The 16,311-nt window shown below is 38.7% G+C and overlaps 1 long non-coding RNA gene across 1 annotated transcript in view; it reads left to right on the top strand.

Moving 5' to 3' along the window:
* Nucleotides 1-368: 368 nt before the first annotated feature.
* LOC118019068 overlaps nt 369-16,311 on the top strand; it is a 159,917-nt gene continuing 143,974 nt past the window's right edge. The window contains exon 1 of the long non-coding RNA XR_004681545.1: nt 369-600. This is a non-coding gene — a long non-coding RNA (uncharacterized LOC118019068). The remainder of the gene's footprint in view (nt 601-16,311) is intronic.

Raw genomic sequence — 16,311 nt, 5'->3', positions numbered from 1 at the left:
TTACCCAGCACTATGCTGGGCACCGTTAGCTGTTTAATACATTCTTAGTGACTTTCGTAGTGCATAGGTCAGAGAAATTGATCAATAAATAAATAAGTAGAGAGGATACTTTAGAAAAACTTGACAAACAAAACAAATAAATCACTAAGAACAGATGGCATCCAACCAAATGTTTCTAAAGCAGTCAGAGGACACTGGAATTGCTCGCTAAAATGTTTAATGTTTCATTAGAATTGGACACTGCACCAAACTGTTGGCACTTTGCCATCTTGTTTATAAAAAAGACTTGGAAAGTGACCTTGGAATTGGTTTGCTGCTGTCGAGTTGAAAATTAGTAAATTATGTGATAAATATTAGTAATGAAATAAGCAGTTTTTAGTTGTTTTTAGAAAGGCAAAATGGGCCAAAAATGGAATTAAATTTAACTAAGTGGTATTTATATTTTGAAGAACAGAGGACAAAGGGGAACCAATGGGAATAATTTATTTCAACATTTAGAAAGTCTTGGGAAGCTTCCAGACCAACATATTCACCAGCAGATTAGAAGAAAATGCTTACTCATTCATGAAGAGAAAACTGACTTTGGGAGAGCAAACAAAGGTAGGACTATATTGTTTTTCTTTATATGGTAGCAGCATTGAAGTATGTGAGGGGGAGTGATGGGACAGATATATTTAATATCTTCATACCTGATTTGAAAGAGGGAGCAACCGATTTTAAAGATGAGAGAGCTTTCACCAGAGAAGGAAGAGGACACAACATGTGTATAGGACACAGGGACCTGATGCCTACTTCCCTGATGTTGTATCAGGAAACAGCCTCAGCTCAGTTGAGGAAGAAATGGCAGACGTGGAGTCTGGGCCAGGTCACGGAAGCCTGCACTTAGAAGGATGATTCTGTCCTTTAGGCAACTGGGAAGTACAGTATTTCAAGCACAGAGTGAAGGTGACACCATTAGACTTGTTTTTAAGAAAAGAATTTTGGAAAGAGAATTTGATGGGAAATCCGAGGAGATGAAGAGGTGGACAAAGATTAGCAATAATTAGGAGGTAAAAAGCGACAGGCTTTTTTTTGTGGGTTTTGGGTGGTGAGAAGGAGGAGTCAAAGAAGAATCTGATGTGTTGGAGCTTAAGAGATGGAGGGGCTAGATGAATAAATTATATAGGTAGTGAGCAGGTAGAGCAAAGTATAAGGAGTTTGGCATGTGTCACATTTAATTGAAGACAAAAATGTTCAATTGACAGAAATATAGGTTAATAAAAAATTAAAGATGTAGATACATGTACCTATATAAGGGATAGTAAAGATCTCAAGGATGTCTATTTTACACCAATGTTTTTGGATACTTCTTATATACCACAGTATTGAGAACTTCCTTTCCAATCTCATTCTGTTACTTCTAAGGCAGGATATTATTATTTTCCCTCTGGGTTATTTGGATAATCTTTTTAATATTTCCTCAGCTTTCCAGTTCTGTTTGTCCTTGAAATCATTTGCATCCTGTAGATCAGTGTGTTTTCAGACCACAAGTTCCCCAAGTTGAGGAAACACTGTCTACTATTCCTCTTTGGGACATTTATGTGGAATATCAATAGTCTCTGATGGCCCTGGAAGCCCTGCATCTTGGAAATATGCTTAGCTGTGTTTAACTCAGCATTTCCCAACTTTGACTATGAAAATTCTTTTTTTTAATGTATTTTTATTTTTCCAAGTAAGATTTTTAATACCCAAGAAACTAACTTTGGGCTTTAGTCTTCTGGAGTACAATAAAAATGCCACTTTATTTCTATCACTCTTGGATTAAAAAGACAATTTTCTAGTTTCCTATTTCTTATAGAATTGAGGCCAAATGCATATGTTTTTCACTCAACCCTCCAGAATCTAACACAAATGTGCCTGTTAAATCTAATCTCGGTCCTTTATGAATCTTACCCAGCTCTTCCCCTGGAAATGTGGCATCTAGAGAGCTGATTATTAATACCAAAAACATTCCACCAAGACAGTTTTACTGAGTGTTTTTGAGGTAGGCGTTCTGAAATTAACAAGAAAAAAAATCAAACTTTCACCTATTTCAATTCTGGAAAACACATATTTTTACCTCCTCCTTCAGCCTCATTTTATCTATAAACTCTACCAATTCATGACCAACCCAAGGTAGAGAATGAAATAGCACAAAGGCCAGGGATGTTTAAGGCAAGAAACGGGCTGAAGAATGAATTGGTTTGTGAGAAACATCCAGCAGACAAATCACACAGAATCAGGAGTCATGTCACCACTCTTGTTTTTCTCAGGGAAGACCATTAATCAATATAAGCTAAATGTTTCCTTATTATCTCCATATTAACATATACCTTGTATGGCCTGACTCTTAGTCTTTGATTTCTCACTTAGAAACATCATTTCCCAATGGCAATAGATACACCAAATAGCTTAATAATGGAACTTTTCCTCTTTATATTTATGAGAACTTGCTTTTGATAAACCCCCTAATTTGGCCAATGTTATTTCATTGAGAATATTTATCTGAAAAAAGTGGCATTATGGGGAAACATGGCTGAGACTTGGGTCCTAGTATGATTACTTATCTCAGCATTAAACAAAAAAATTCTCAATGATATTTCTACTATTCCCTTAATCATCAATGGCATATATACATTGTATATATACATTGTATTTTTTTTAAAGATTTTATTTATTTATTCATGAGAGACAGAGAGAGAGAGAGAGAGAGGCAGAGGGAGAAGCAGGCTCCCAAGGAGCAGGGAGCCCGATGCGGGACTCGATCCCAGGACCCTGGGATCATGACCTGAGCCGAAGGCAGACACTTAACCATCTGAGCCACCCAGGCGCCCTATACATTGTATTTTATTTTGTTCAATATTTTTACTATGATGAAAAATCACCCGGCACTAAATTCTTAAAATGCGAACCCAGTATTGGTTGTTTTCTTGCTATAAAGTAGTGATGCTCACTGAATGGCAGGAATGGGGTTAAGAATGAAGTCAGCATCAGAGATCTGCATTGTAGCACAACTTACTAATAAAAATAAACAGACAAGTGTAGGCCAGATGAATCTGTGTTTCAAAACTTTTACTTTAGAGGCTCATCTGGGCCTTGTCGTATCTAGAAGAAACACAATTCCAACTCCGGTAGTCTTGAAAAAAATCCTACAATTCTCTACTGGAGTACCTTGAAGAGCTGATAAAGTAGGAGAAGCACATCACACAAAGTGCTCCAAATGTCCTAATCAGTCCTATTTACCCAACCGAACGCCTCAAAAATCCTCTTCGCTGGACAGCTGCTACTCCTTCAATCACTTTGTTTCTCTCTGAACATCAGCCCTCTTTCCCTGACTCTCTGTCTTCCTGATAAATGCTTTCCTTGCAGGATTTACTACACCCCCTCTCTTATGTAAATCAATCACATCTTTCCTTCCCTCCAATTCTTCTCTATCGGAGACAGAGATATTAGTGATATCTCTCCAATGGAGGTAACTCCCATTATCTGCTCAACACAGATGCAAGAAAGTGAACAGAGAAAATGCAGGCTCTTCCTTTGCACGTGTAAGAGAAGAAAAACCTGTGTACTTGCCACGAGGTATTTTCGTCACTGTCCCATCTATTTTGCCAGAACCGTTTTGATACAAATGCATCAAAAAATCTGCAGCATCAAAATGGCCATATCAAAATGCCCTGCTTTACATCCTGCTATCCTTAATGCACCTTGTACTCTAGTCAACTACTTTCAAATATTTATTCTGTTATATCTGATCTTAAATTCAATTATCGTGGGCCCTGCCAATCCACAGCCACTTCAAGATACTATAATTTCATTCATTCATTCAAAAGATACCTACTGAAGGCGTATGATCGTCAAAGATCTGGAGATCTGGGGAGGGGAGATGTAACCAACAACAAGACAGACACTGGTCTAGCTTTTAGGATATTTTACATTCCATTGAAGTGGAGTGGGAAAATAGAAGACAAACACATTCAAGTAAACAAACTAACAAGAAAATGTCAAATAGTGTGAAGTGTTAAAATTTAAAATTAAAATAGTTTTAAATGATGAAAGTGAATAAGCTGCTTTTGATGTGTGACCTCTCTGAGATCCAAATGACAGACAAGAACCAGTCATGAGATCAGGGGAGTACATCAGAGAAAGAGAATGCTAGTGTGAATGGGCAGGAGTGAGTTGAGTGTGTTCAGGGAACAGAAAGGAAGCTTTAGAATGTCTGGAGATATGATATACATAGGGCTATTAAGAGGGCACTTGTGATGAGCACTGGCTGTTGAATGTAAGTGATGAACCACTGAATTCTACTCCAGAAACCCCTATTGCACTGTATGTTAACTAACAAACTTTAATAAATTTAAATAAATTAAAAATATATATACATAAGGCTAGACTAGAAGGCAAAAGTTCATGAAGGGCTTTTTAAAACAGGGTGAGAAGTTAGATTTTATTCCAAGAATAAGGAGACATTACTGGAGACTTTTGAACTGGGAATTTACATGAGCTCATTTATATATTTTAAGCATCTTCCTAATACTTTTCTAGATATAGAAATTATATTCATTCCTTGAAGTTCAATTCATGCATCCCACCTCTATCATTTATCATCATAAATCCTGACCAAAATGTCCCTCCTTGTTAGAAATTCAGTTAGAACATCAGATTTGGGGACCAGGTACACTTGAAGGCCAAGTTTTAAAAGTAGGTAGCTTTGGGTCCAAATCCCAGTTCTACCATCTAAGACTTTATGGTGTTTAGAAATCCACAGAAACTTTCTGAGTTGTGGCTCAATTATCTCTAAAGAGAGATAACAATGCTTGCCTTACAAAGATGTTACAAGGATTAAATGACATAATTTATGGAAAGTACCTAGCATAATGTGTAGAACATAGCAAGAGATTTTAAAAGATTAGTTTCCTTAATCCCACCCATTCCCATTCATTCAATAAATGTCTACTGAGTTCCCAGTGGAATGGGATGGAAACTGTGAGAGGTTACAAAGATCAATCACATACAGACTTGACCTTCAAAGAGTCTCCAATCCTTCACTTAATAAAGGAGAGAAACATGCAGGCAATGTCTATAATATGATGGAATAAAGTGATAAGTACTATAAGGAACAGATAAATTCTGCTTAAACCAAGAAAAGAAAGTATTCTCTTTCTTTTTCTCATCCCCTCCAGCTTCCATAGTATATCATTATATCAGAAAAATCCCCAAACTCCAGGAAAGATTTCACTGTCCAAATCAAAATTATTGACCCATTCTAAACCTATTACTGAGATTAGAAAGATGGACTACTTTAAATAGTTCAGGTGTAAAAACACCTACTGGGGGTGGGGGTGGGGATAATGTGTATGAAAAGCCATACCTGAACCACAGGGCATGGGGTGTGCCGTGGGTTAAACTGTGTCCCCCCACAAAAGAAACATCCAAGTCCTAATCCCGGGTACCTGTGCATGTAACCGTATTTGGAAATAACGACTTCGTTGTAATGTGAAAGATTTCAAGAAGAGATTATCTTGGATGACAGGCAGATCCAAAATAGAATAAAGGAGAAGGAGAAGGAGACACAAGAAGGCCAGGTAAAGAGAGAGGCAGAGATCAAAGCAATGCCACCTCAAGCCGAGGAGCACCAACAACCACCAGAAGTCAGAAGAGGCAAGGAAGGCACGTGAACCTGCTGGCACCTTGATTTTAGATTTGTGGCTTCTAGAACTTTGAGAAAATACATTTCTGTAGTTTAAGCCACCCCGTCTGCAGTACATTGTTACAGCGGCCCAAGCAAGCTAGGGCAACTTGTATTACTGTTTCTACAACTACTTCCAATAACGGACATTTTTGTGTTTATGCAGTGCCTGGCACTAATCTAAGGGCATTACATATGTTGACCCATTTAATTCCAACATAAACCCCATAAAGTGAGCCCTATCATTAGCTCCATTTTATAGATGAAGCAAACTACAGAAGATCCAAGTTACATAACTTGCTCACATGAACTTGAGGAAACAGGTTTGGATCCAGGCTGTCCAGCTCTAGAGCTCTCAACATCTACACACCATCGTCTATCAAAACCAAAGTACAACTGGGCCACATGGTTTAAAACTCAGAAGCTAGACAGTGTCTTACGTTTTTCATGTGGTCTAATGGTCTGCTCCCTGTCACTACATATCCCTTAAAGATCAGGTACGTTAGGAAGGAAAGCTATTTGCCTAGTTAACCTGCCCCTCGAGATTTTTATTTCCTTTTGCATGGCCCAGAATGGAAATGTTACCATTCCCTCCCTCAAAACAAGAGGGCTTTGGTCACTGTATCTGTGAAACAACCCACTGAAACCCCACGCAATTCAGAAGTAGTTTTGCCTATGTGATTCTTACTGTTCATCCTTTCTTTTTCCATACATTGTGTTCTTGAGAATTTTAAAGTGTAGAGGTCAATTTAAATTCTCTTTTAGGTTGAGGCTCCACCTGTTTTCCACCATGCACTGTTTCTTTCTTTCTTTTTCTTTTTTCTTCTTTTCAGGGCTGAAAATGCTGAAAACAGATGTATTATTAAGCTCCTTCTTGCACTTAAAATTGTGCCAAGTCCTTGACTAACCAAAGAGAGCATTGCTGCTGTATAGGAACTGTAAATATATGTGAGAGTCATATGTTATCTACAGTCTAAAAGACATACATATCCAAATAAGTGCAAACAGATTCATCTACATGCTAAAAGGTCAAATGGGCCATCTATCAAGGATATTGCATTAGTGGAATCACTGCTTTCCATTTTAAATGGAAGCTAAACTATTGGTGTGTAAGTTGTTTTGAAATGAGAATGTGCCCTTTCTTGTTTATTCCAGAGGCAGCAGTTTTATGAGTTCTGCTGTAACAGTATATTTTTATAAGGGACAATTATGACCATAAAGGGAATTGTGTGGTAAAAACTACAGAATCTGCCATTAGGCAAGAAGATGACCTTTTTACTCAGCTGGCTTGCCAAATTTGAGCAGGTTCTTAGCATTTGGGAGAGATTTATGGCCACTAAAGGAAGCCTGACTGCCAACCATAAGACTGAAAGTCCTTATTTCTTTAAAAAAAAAAAAAAAGAAGAAGTAGAAGAAAAGGAAAAATAAAGAAAAATCTAACTATAAACAGTAACAACTTGTGATTTATATTGGTTCAAGAACTCTCTATTCACTAGTGCTTTTCTCCTGGGCACTGAGACTTGGAATTTCTTCTACTCTATAATCCATACCTTACCCCTCCATTCGAGGCTATTTCCTCCCCTAAATCCCTCCAGAGTACCCCCATTAAGTGATTGTCTCCATACCCACGTGGGAAAGTTAAATTTGCAAGAGTAGAATTTCCCAAGAGAAAACTATACTTCAGACCAGAACCTAACCCTCAATTTCTACCAGCCTAGAAATTTCCAAGTCAGCTTAGCAAGAAGCTCTTGGGAATATATCATAAATAACTTGGTCCATCCTGATAAACAGGAAGAAAGAACATTAGGGGATCAGTCCAGGTGAAGGAAGGGCCTGTATTATGCATCATTCTGACTTGAAGCAGGGATTGGTTATGCAAGCAATAAACACATGTTGATCTCTTGATTAATAAAAGAGGTTAAAGGGTGTGATGAAAAATAACATAATTAAGATCCCAATAAAAGTAAATCCCAAAGTCATCAAGAATTCAGTTCTTTAAGTATTAAAAAGATAATTGATTAAAATGGGCATCTTGGAATGATAGATATTTTTATAAGTTACAAAATGCTATAAATCTAAAAAAGAAAGGCGATTTATTAAAAATTAAAAATGAAAGGTCCACAATAGCTATTTTATTCTTAAATGAAGTATAAAGACTAACTTAAAAAATTTGCAAAGCAATAGTAAGAAAGAAGCAAATAGTCCAGTAAAAATGCTAGACAGAGGATATGACCAAGTGTTATGGGTTGAGCTGGGGCTTAATCCAATATCTAGTGTCCTTATAATAAAAGGAAAATTTGGGCTCAAAGACACACAGGTTAGATGGCCATTAAAGCAGGATGTAGAGATTGGAATCAATGCTGCCATAAACCAAGAAAGGCCTGGAGAAACCTGAAACTGGAAGGCAAGAAAGGATCCCACCCTAGAGGCTTCAGAGGGAGCATGGCCCTGCCAACACTTGATTTCAGACTTCTCACCTCTGGAACTGTGAGAAAATAAATTTCTGTTGATTTAAGCCACGCGGCTTTCCTAGGAAAGTAACACATCAAGCAAATGACATAAAAACAAACAAATGGTCAACAAATATTAAAAGTCAGTTTGAGCATCTTTTTATGAATTATTGGCCACTGCTAATTTTGCCTCTATCATTGTTTCCATATATCACATTCTCCACAGAGCAGTCAGAATGTTCTTTTTAAAATTTACCTTAGATTAAATCAGACTCCTGCTAAAAACCAACCCATATCTGCTATATCAGGATCCAGTTGGTTACAAGTAACAACAAACCCAAATAGCAGAGGCTTAAACAAAAGCATTAGAGACCAGAGTTATGTAGGTCAGGGACTCAACAGTCCTGATGGGAGGATCCAGTTGCTTTAAATCAATGGATCTACTTGTCCCCTCTCAGATTAGTATGACATTATTTCCTTACCTTTCTCTACTTGTCCTGATACTCTATTTTCTGCAATCAAAATTACCAAATTATAATCACCAAAATCCTCTCAGTACTCAAATTCTTCTCAGAATGTTTCCTTCCCTTTGTTTTTTGAATGGTTACTTGCTCTCCTAAGTATCGACTGTGTTTCTCTCATGCTTCTCATGACTGAGCCTAGAGAGTGTCAGGTATCCCCCCAGTGCATATTAATACTTTGTGACCATTTTCCTCCCTTCTCTCTTAACCCCTCCAGCTTTGAATTGTCTGCCCTAAAGTCCTTTCCCCACCACTACTGGTCTTCGAGTCTGTGCCCCGTCCCCAGCGCGAGAGGCTGTTGCTCACCGGTGGTGAGGGATCCCCACAGCCAGGCTTTAAACTATGCCACTAGTTACCCCTCCATAGTGCAGTCACCCACAGATCCTCATTGTAACTCTCTTAAGATTTTAGCTCCTGAATTATGTTCACTTTCTCCAAAGCCACTCCTGTCATAATTCTTGGTAATTCATAATTTATCCCTTTGTTGTGGGCACCTTTATTATATCATTTAATCCTTACTTCAACTTTAATATGCCAATTTCAAAATTTGAGTTTTGATTACTTCTATCTTACTCCACAGCCACAGGTATTTCTCCCTCATGTTTCATAAATAAAACTCATACCTGAGTAAGACATTTTGCACTAGCTGTTTCCTCTTCCTGGTAGCTTCTCTTTCTTTCTTCATACGACTGGCTCCTTCTTGGTTTTTAAATCTTAGCTTAAATATGACTTTCTCAGATAAGCATTTCCAGCCTACCCAAAATAAAATTGCCAACTATTCGATGACAGTCACATAACCCTGTTTTAACTTTCTGCATGGTTTTACCACTTTATATGTTAGTTGATTTCTTTCTAGCTCTCTCACTCCAACCCAATCCCATCCTTGAACTGGGATGAACATCCTTGAGAGTTGTAACTTTGTCGGCATATGTAGTCTATCCAGAGAATACAGACAGAAATATTTTAGCTATATGACAGGTCCTGAATTAATATCTATTGAATAAAATGTATTGAAACAATAATAGAAATTTCTTATCCAAGAGTTGGATGCAAATAAAAATATCAAAATCTATTATTAGCAAATGTGTAAGGAAATAGAAAGTGCCTGCTTTTGGTGGTAGTACAAATTGATACAATATGTATAGCAGATAATATACAAAAAACATTTAAAATTGTACTACATCAAAATTATGAACTTTTTTAATCAAAAGATATTATTAGGAGAATGTAAAGTCACAGAGTGGAAAAGATATTTGTACCACATATAATCACCAAAGGTTTGTACCCTGAATCTGTAACAAAATCCAACAAATCAGTTAATAAATAAATCAATGGTTATGAATCTTTAACTGGGGGAAAAAGGTGGCAGAGGAGTAAGGGGACCCTATTCCAACCAGTCCCCGGAATTGAGCTGGATATCTACCAGACCACTCTGAACACCCAAAAAATCACCTGAGATGTAAGCAGATAGATATGGATCTCCACAAACAGAATATCGCAGGTGGTTGGTTTTGAGTTATGAAGCGGGGAGCTGTGATTCCACGGGCAGATATGGGAGGATAAATGGCAGTGGGAGGGAGCCTGGCCGTGGGGATCCTACACCACCAGTGAGCGACAGCCTCGCATGCTGGGGACGGGGCACAGACTCGAAGACCGGTAGCGGTAGGGAAAGGACTTTAGGGCAGCCCCCACCCCCCGAACTGAAACCAGAGCAGTGGGGCCATGCGTGCGAACTGGGGTGGCTGGTGGTTTTAGGAGCACAAAGGACAGAGGGAGCCCAGACCTGGAGGCAGGACTGGGGGCACTGCAAAGGGGCACACAACCCAGGATGCTGCAGTTTATAGCAGCACAGACAGAAACGGAGAGACTGTGGCCTGGAGAGCTCACTGAAGAACAGACTGCGATCTCTCCGCTCTGAGGCAGAGGGTTGGAAACAATCTCTTCTGCTCTGACTCTCAGAAGAGATGTGGAAAGCCACCAGGGAAAGCCACGAGGGAACAAAAGCCCCAAAAAACTGGTTCCCACTAAGCCCATCCCCTGCCACAGTGGGGCAGGGCAACTCTGCCCAAACAGGGTTGCCTGAGTAACAGCCTGGCAGACCCCTCCCCCAGAAGATAGGCTGGTAAAACAAGAGGCCAGCAACCCTAAGGTCTCTAGAAAATGGGTGCATCTTGCTTGGGTTCTGGTCAATAATTTGGACTCTATACATAACCTCAACCACCCCTCAACAGAATGACTAGGAGGAAGAACCCCCAAAGTAGGAAAGACTCAGAGACTATGACTTATGCCACAAATTTACAAATGGATTCAGATATAACCAAGATGTCGGAGATGGATTTCAGGGTAGCAATTGTGAAGATGATAGCTAGAATGGAGAAATTGATTAATGGCAACATAGAGTCTATAAGGGCAAAAATGAAAGCTGAATTGGCAGAACTTAAAAATGCTACTAATGAGATCCAATCTAATCCAGTTAATCTAACAGCTAGGGTAAGTGAGGCAGAAGAATGAATTAGTGATTTAGAAGTCCAATTAACAGACAAGAAGGGAAAAGAGGATGCTGGGAAAAACAACTCAAAATCCATGAAAATAGAATCAGAGAACTAAGTGACACCATGAAACGTTCCAATGTCAGAATTATTGGGATCCCTGAGGGGGTGGAGAGAGAGAGAAAGGACTAGAAGATATAATTGAGCAAATCATAGCAACTTCCCTAATCTGGGGAATGAAACAAATATTTGTGTCCTAGAGGCAGAGAGGACCCCTCCCAAGATCAAGGGAAACAGGCCAACACTCTGGTGTGCAATAGTAAAACTCGCAAATCTTAGAACCAAGGAAACCATCTTAAGGGCAGTTAGGGGGAAGAGATTCCTTACATAGAGAGGGAGGCACATCAGAATAACATCAGACCTATCCACAGAGACCTGGCAAGCCAGAAAGGCCTGGCAAGACATTTTCAGGGTACTAAATGAGAAGAACATGGAGCCAAGAATACTTTATCCGGCAAGGCTGTCATTTACAATGGATGGAGAGATACAGAGCTTCCAAGACTGGCAGAAACTGAAAGAATATGTGACCACTAAGCTGGCCCTGCAAGAAATATTAAGGACGGTTCTATAAAAGGAGAAAGACCCCAAGAGTGATATACAACAGAAATTTACAGGGACAATCTATAAAAACAAGGTCTTCACAGGCAACATGATGGCAATAAATTCATATCTTTCAATAATCACTCTCAACATGAATGGCCTAAATGCTCCCATAAAACGGCACAGGGTTGCAGATTGGATAAAAAGACAGGACCCACCCATATGCTGTCTACAAGAGACTCATTTTGAACCTAAAGATACATCCAGACTAAAAGTGAAGGGATGGAGATCTATCTTCCATGCCAACGGACCTAAAAAGAAAGCTTAGCAATTCTTATATCAGACAAATTAGATTTTAAACTAAAGACTGTAGTTAGAGACACAGAAGGACACTATATCATTCTTAAAGGGTCTATCCAACAAGAAGATCTAACAATTGTAAATATCTACACCCCCAACATGGGAGCAGCCATCTACATAAGCCAACTGTTAACCAAAATAAAGAGTCATATTGATAACAATATGTTAATTGTAGGAGACCTCAATACTCCACTCTCAGCAATAGAGAGATCATCTAAGCAGAAAATCAACAAAGAAACAAAAGTTTTGAATGACACACTGGACCAGATGCCTCATAGATATATGCAGAACATTCAGTCTTAAAACAACAGAATACTCATTCTTCTCGAGCACACATGGAACTTTCTGCAGAATAGACCACATACTGGGTCACAAATCAGGTCTCGACTGATCCCTAAAGACCGAGATTATTCCCTGCATATTCTCAGACCATAATGCTGGCACTCATAAACTGGAACTCAATCACAAGAAAAAATTTGGAAGAAATTCAAACACTTGGAAGCTAAAGACCACTCTGCTCAAGAATGTTTGGGCCAACCAGGAAATCAAAGAAGAACTTAAACAATTTATGGAAACCAATGAGAATGAAAACACATCAGTCCAAAACCTATGGGATACTGCAAAGGCAGTCCTAAGGGGGAAATACATAGCCATCCAAGCCTCACTCAAAAAAAAAACAGAAAAATCCCGAATTCACCAACTAACTTTACACCTTATAAAACTAGAAAAAAAGCGACAAATGATGCCTAAGCCAAGCATAAGAAGAGAAATAATTAAGATTAGAGCAGAGATCAATGAATTAGAAACCAGAAACACAGTAGATCCGATCAATGAAACTTGAAGCTGGTTCTTTGACAGAATTAATATCAATAAACCACTGGCCAGACTTATCCAAAAGAAAAGAGAAAGGACCCAAATTAATAAAATTATGAATGAAAGGGGAGAGATCACGATTAACACCAAGGAAATAGAAATAATTATTAGAAATTATTAGCAACAACTATATGCCAATAAACTGAGCAATCTGGATGAAATGGAGGCCTTCCTGGAAACCTATAAGCTGCCAAGACTGAAATACAAGAAATTGACAACCTGAATAGGCCAATAACCAGTAACGAGATTGAAGCAGTGATCAAAAACCTCCCAAAAAACAAGAGTCCAGGGCCTGATGGATTCCCTGAGGAATTCTGCCAAACTTTCAAAGAAGAAATTCCCTGGGGAATTCTACCAAACTTTCAAAGAAGAAATATTCCCCTGAAGCTGTTTCAAAAAATAGAAACAGAAGGAAAGCTTCCAGACTCATTCTATGAGGCCAGCATTACCTTAATCCCCAAACCAGGCAAAGACCCCATCAAAAAGGAGAATTTCAGACCGATATCCTTGATGAATATGGATTCCAAAATCCTCAACAAAATCCTACCTAATAGCATCAAACAATACATTAAAAGGATCATCCACCACAATCAAGTGGGATTTATCCCCGGGATGCAAGTGTAGTTCAACATTTGCAAATCAATCAATGTGATAGAACACATTAATAAGAGGAGAGAGAAGAGCCATATGGTCCTCTCAATTGATGCAGAAAAAGCATTTGACAAAATACAGCATCCTTTCCTGATTAAAACTCTTCAGAGTAAAAACAAAACAAAACAAACAAAACAAAACAAAACTCTTCAGAGTATAGGGATAGAGGGAATATTCCTCAAATTCATAAAATCCATCTATGAAAAACCCACAGCAAACATCATCCTCAATGCGGAAAAGCTGAGAGCCTTTCCCTTAAGATCAGGAACATGACAAGGATGCCCACTCTCTCTACTATTGTTCAACATAGTACTAGAAGTCCTAGTAGCAGCAATCAGACAACAAAAAGAAATAAAAGGTCCTCAAAATGGCAAAGAAGTCAAATTCTCTCTCTTCACAGGCGACATGATACTTTATGTGGAAAATCCAAAAGACTCCACCCCCAAATTACTAGAACTCACACAATAATTCAGTAATGTGGCAGGATACAAAATCAATGCACAGAAATCAATTGCTTTCTTATACAGTAACAATGCAACTGTAGAAAAAGAAATTAGAGAAATTATTCCATTTACAATAGCGCCAAAAACCATAGGATACCTTGGAATAAACCTAGCAAAAGAGGTAAAGGATCTATATTCTAAGAACTACAGAACACTCATGAAAGAAATTGAAGAAGAAGCAAAAAGATGGAAAAACATTTCATGCTCATGGATCAGAAGAATAAACATTGTTAAAATGTCTATGCTGCCCAGAGCAATCTATACCTTCAATGCCATCCTGATAAAAATTCCAATGACATTTTTCAAAGTGTTGGAACAAACAATCCTAAAATTTGTATGGAATCAGAAAAGACCCTGAATCACCAAGGAAACGTTGAAAAAGAAAAACAAAGCTGGGGGCATCACGTTGCCTGATTTCAAGCTATATTACAAAGCAGTGATCACCACGACAGCATGGTACTGGCACAAAAACAGACACATAGACCAATGGAACAGAATAGAGAGCCCAGATATGGGCCCTCAACTCTATGGTCAAATCATCTTTGACAAAGCGAGAAAAATATGCAATGGAAAAAAGACAGTGTCTTCAATAAATGGTGCTGGGAAAATTGGACAACTATACACAGAAGAATGAAACTCGACCATTCTCTAACACCATACACAAAGATAAACTCAAAATGGGGGCGCCTGGGTGGCTCAGTTGGTTAAGCAACTGCCTTTGGCTCAGGTCATGATCCTGGAGTCCCTGGATCGAGTCCCACATCGGGCTCCTTGCTCAGCAGGGAGTCGGCTTCTCCCTCTGACCCTCCCCCCTCTCATGTGCTCTCTCTCATTCTCTCTCTCTCAAATAAATAAATAAAGTCTTTAAAAAAAAAAAAACCTCAAAATGGATGAAAGACCTCAATGTGAGACAGGAATCCATCAAAATCCCAGAGGAGAACATAGTCAGTAACCTCTTTGACATCGGCCACAGCAACTTCTTTCAAGATTCATCTCCAAAGGCTAGTGAAACAAAAGCAAAAACGAACTTTGGGACTTCATCAAGATAAAAAGCTTCTGCACAGCAAAGGAAACAGTCAACACAACAAAGAGGCAACCCACAGAATGGGAGAAGATATTTGCAAATGACACTACAGATAAAGGGCTGGTATCCAAGATCTATAAAGAACTTCTCAAACTCAACACCCAAAAAACAAATAATCAAGTCAAAAAATGGGCAGAAGATGTGAACAGAAACTTCTCCAAAGAAGACATACAAATGGCTAACAGACACATGAAAAAATGTTCATCATCATTAGCCATCAGGGAAATTCAAATCAAGACCACATTGAGATACTACTTTCACCAGGTAGAATGGCAAAAATTGACAAGGCAAGAAACAACAAATGTTGGAGAGGTTGTGGAGAAAGGGGAACCTTCTTATACTGTTGGTGGGAATGCAAGTTGGTACAGCCACTTTGGAAAACAGTGTGGAGGTGCCTCAAAAAATTAAAAACAGAGCTACCCTATGATCCAGCAATTGCACTACTGGGTATTTACCCCAAAGACACAGATGTAGTGAAAAGAAGGGCCATATGTACCCCAAGGTTCATAGCAGCAATGTCTGCAATAGCCAAACTGTGGAAAGAGCTGAGATGACCTTCAACAGATGAATGGATAAAGAAGATGTAGTCCATATATACAATGGAATATTACTCAGCCATCAGAAAGGATGAATACTCAACTTTTATATCAGCATGGATGGGACTGGAGGAGATTATGCTAAGTGAAATAAGTCAAGCAGAGAAAGTCAATTATCATATGGTTTCACTTATTTGTGGAACATAAGGAATAGCATGGAGGACATTAGGAGAAGGAAGGGAAAAATGAAGGGACAGGGCAATCGGAGGGAGAGATGAACCTTGAGAGACTATGGACTCTGAGAAACAAACAAGTGTGTTAGAGGGGAGGGGGGTGGGGGATGGGTTAGCCTGGTGATGGGTATTAAGGAGGGCATGTACTGCATGGGGCACTGGGTGTTATACGAAAACAATGGATCGTGGATCACTACATCAAAAACTAATGATGTATTGTATGGTGACTAACATAATATAATAAAATAAAATTTTGAAAGAGAAAGAAAGAAAGAAAGAAAGAAAGAAAGAAAGAAAGAAAGAAAGA

This window comes from Mirounga leonina, unplaced genomic scaffold (genome assembly GCF_011800145.1).
Source record: "Mirounga leonina isolate KUSES-001 unplaced genomic scaffold, KU_Mleo_1.0 Mir_173, whole genome shotgun sequence".
Classification (NCBI taxonomy): Eukaryota; Metazoa; Chordata; class Mammalia; order Carnivora; family Phocidae; genus Mirounga; species Mirounga leonina.
The sequence above is the reverse complement of the archived record's forward strand: the minus strand, read 5'-3'. Positions and strand labels throughout refer to the sequence as shown.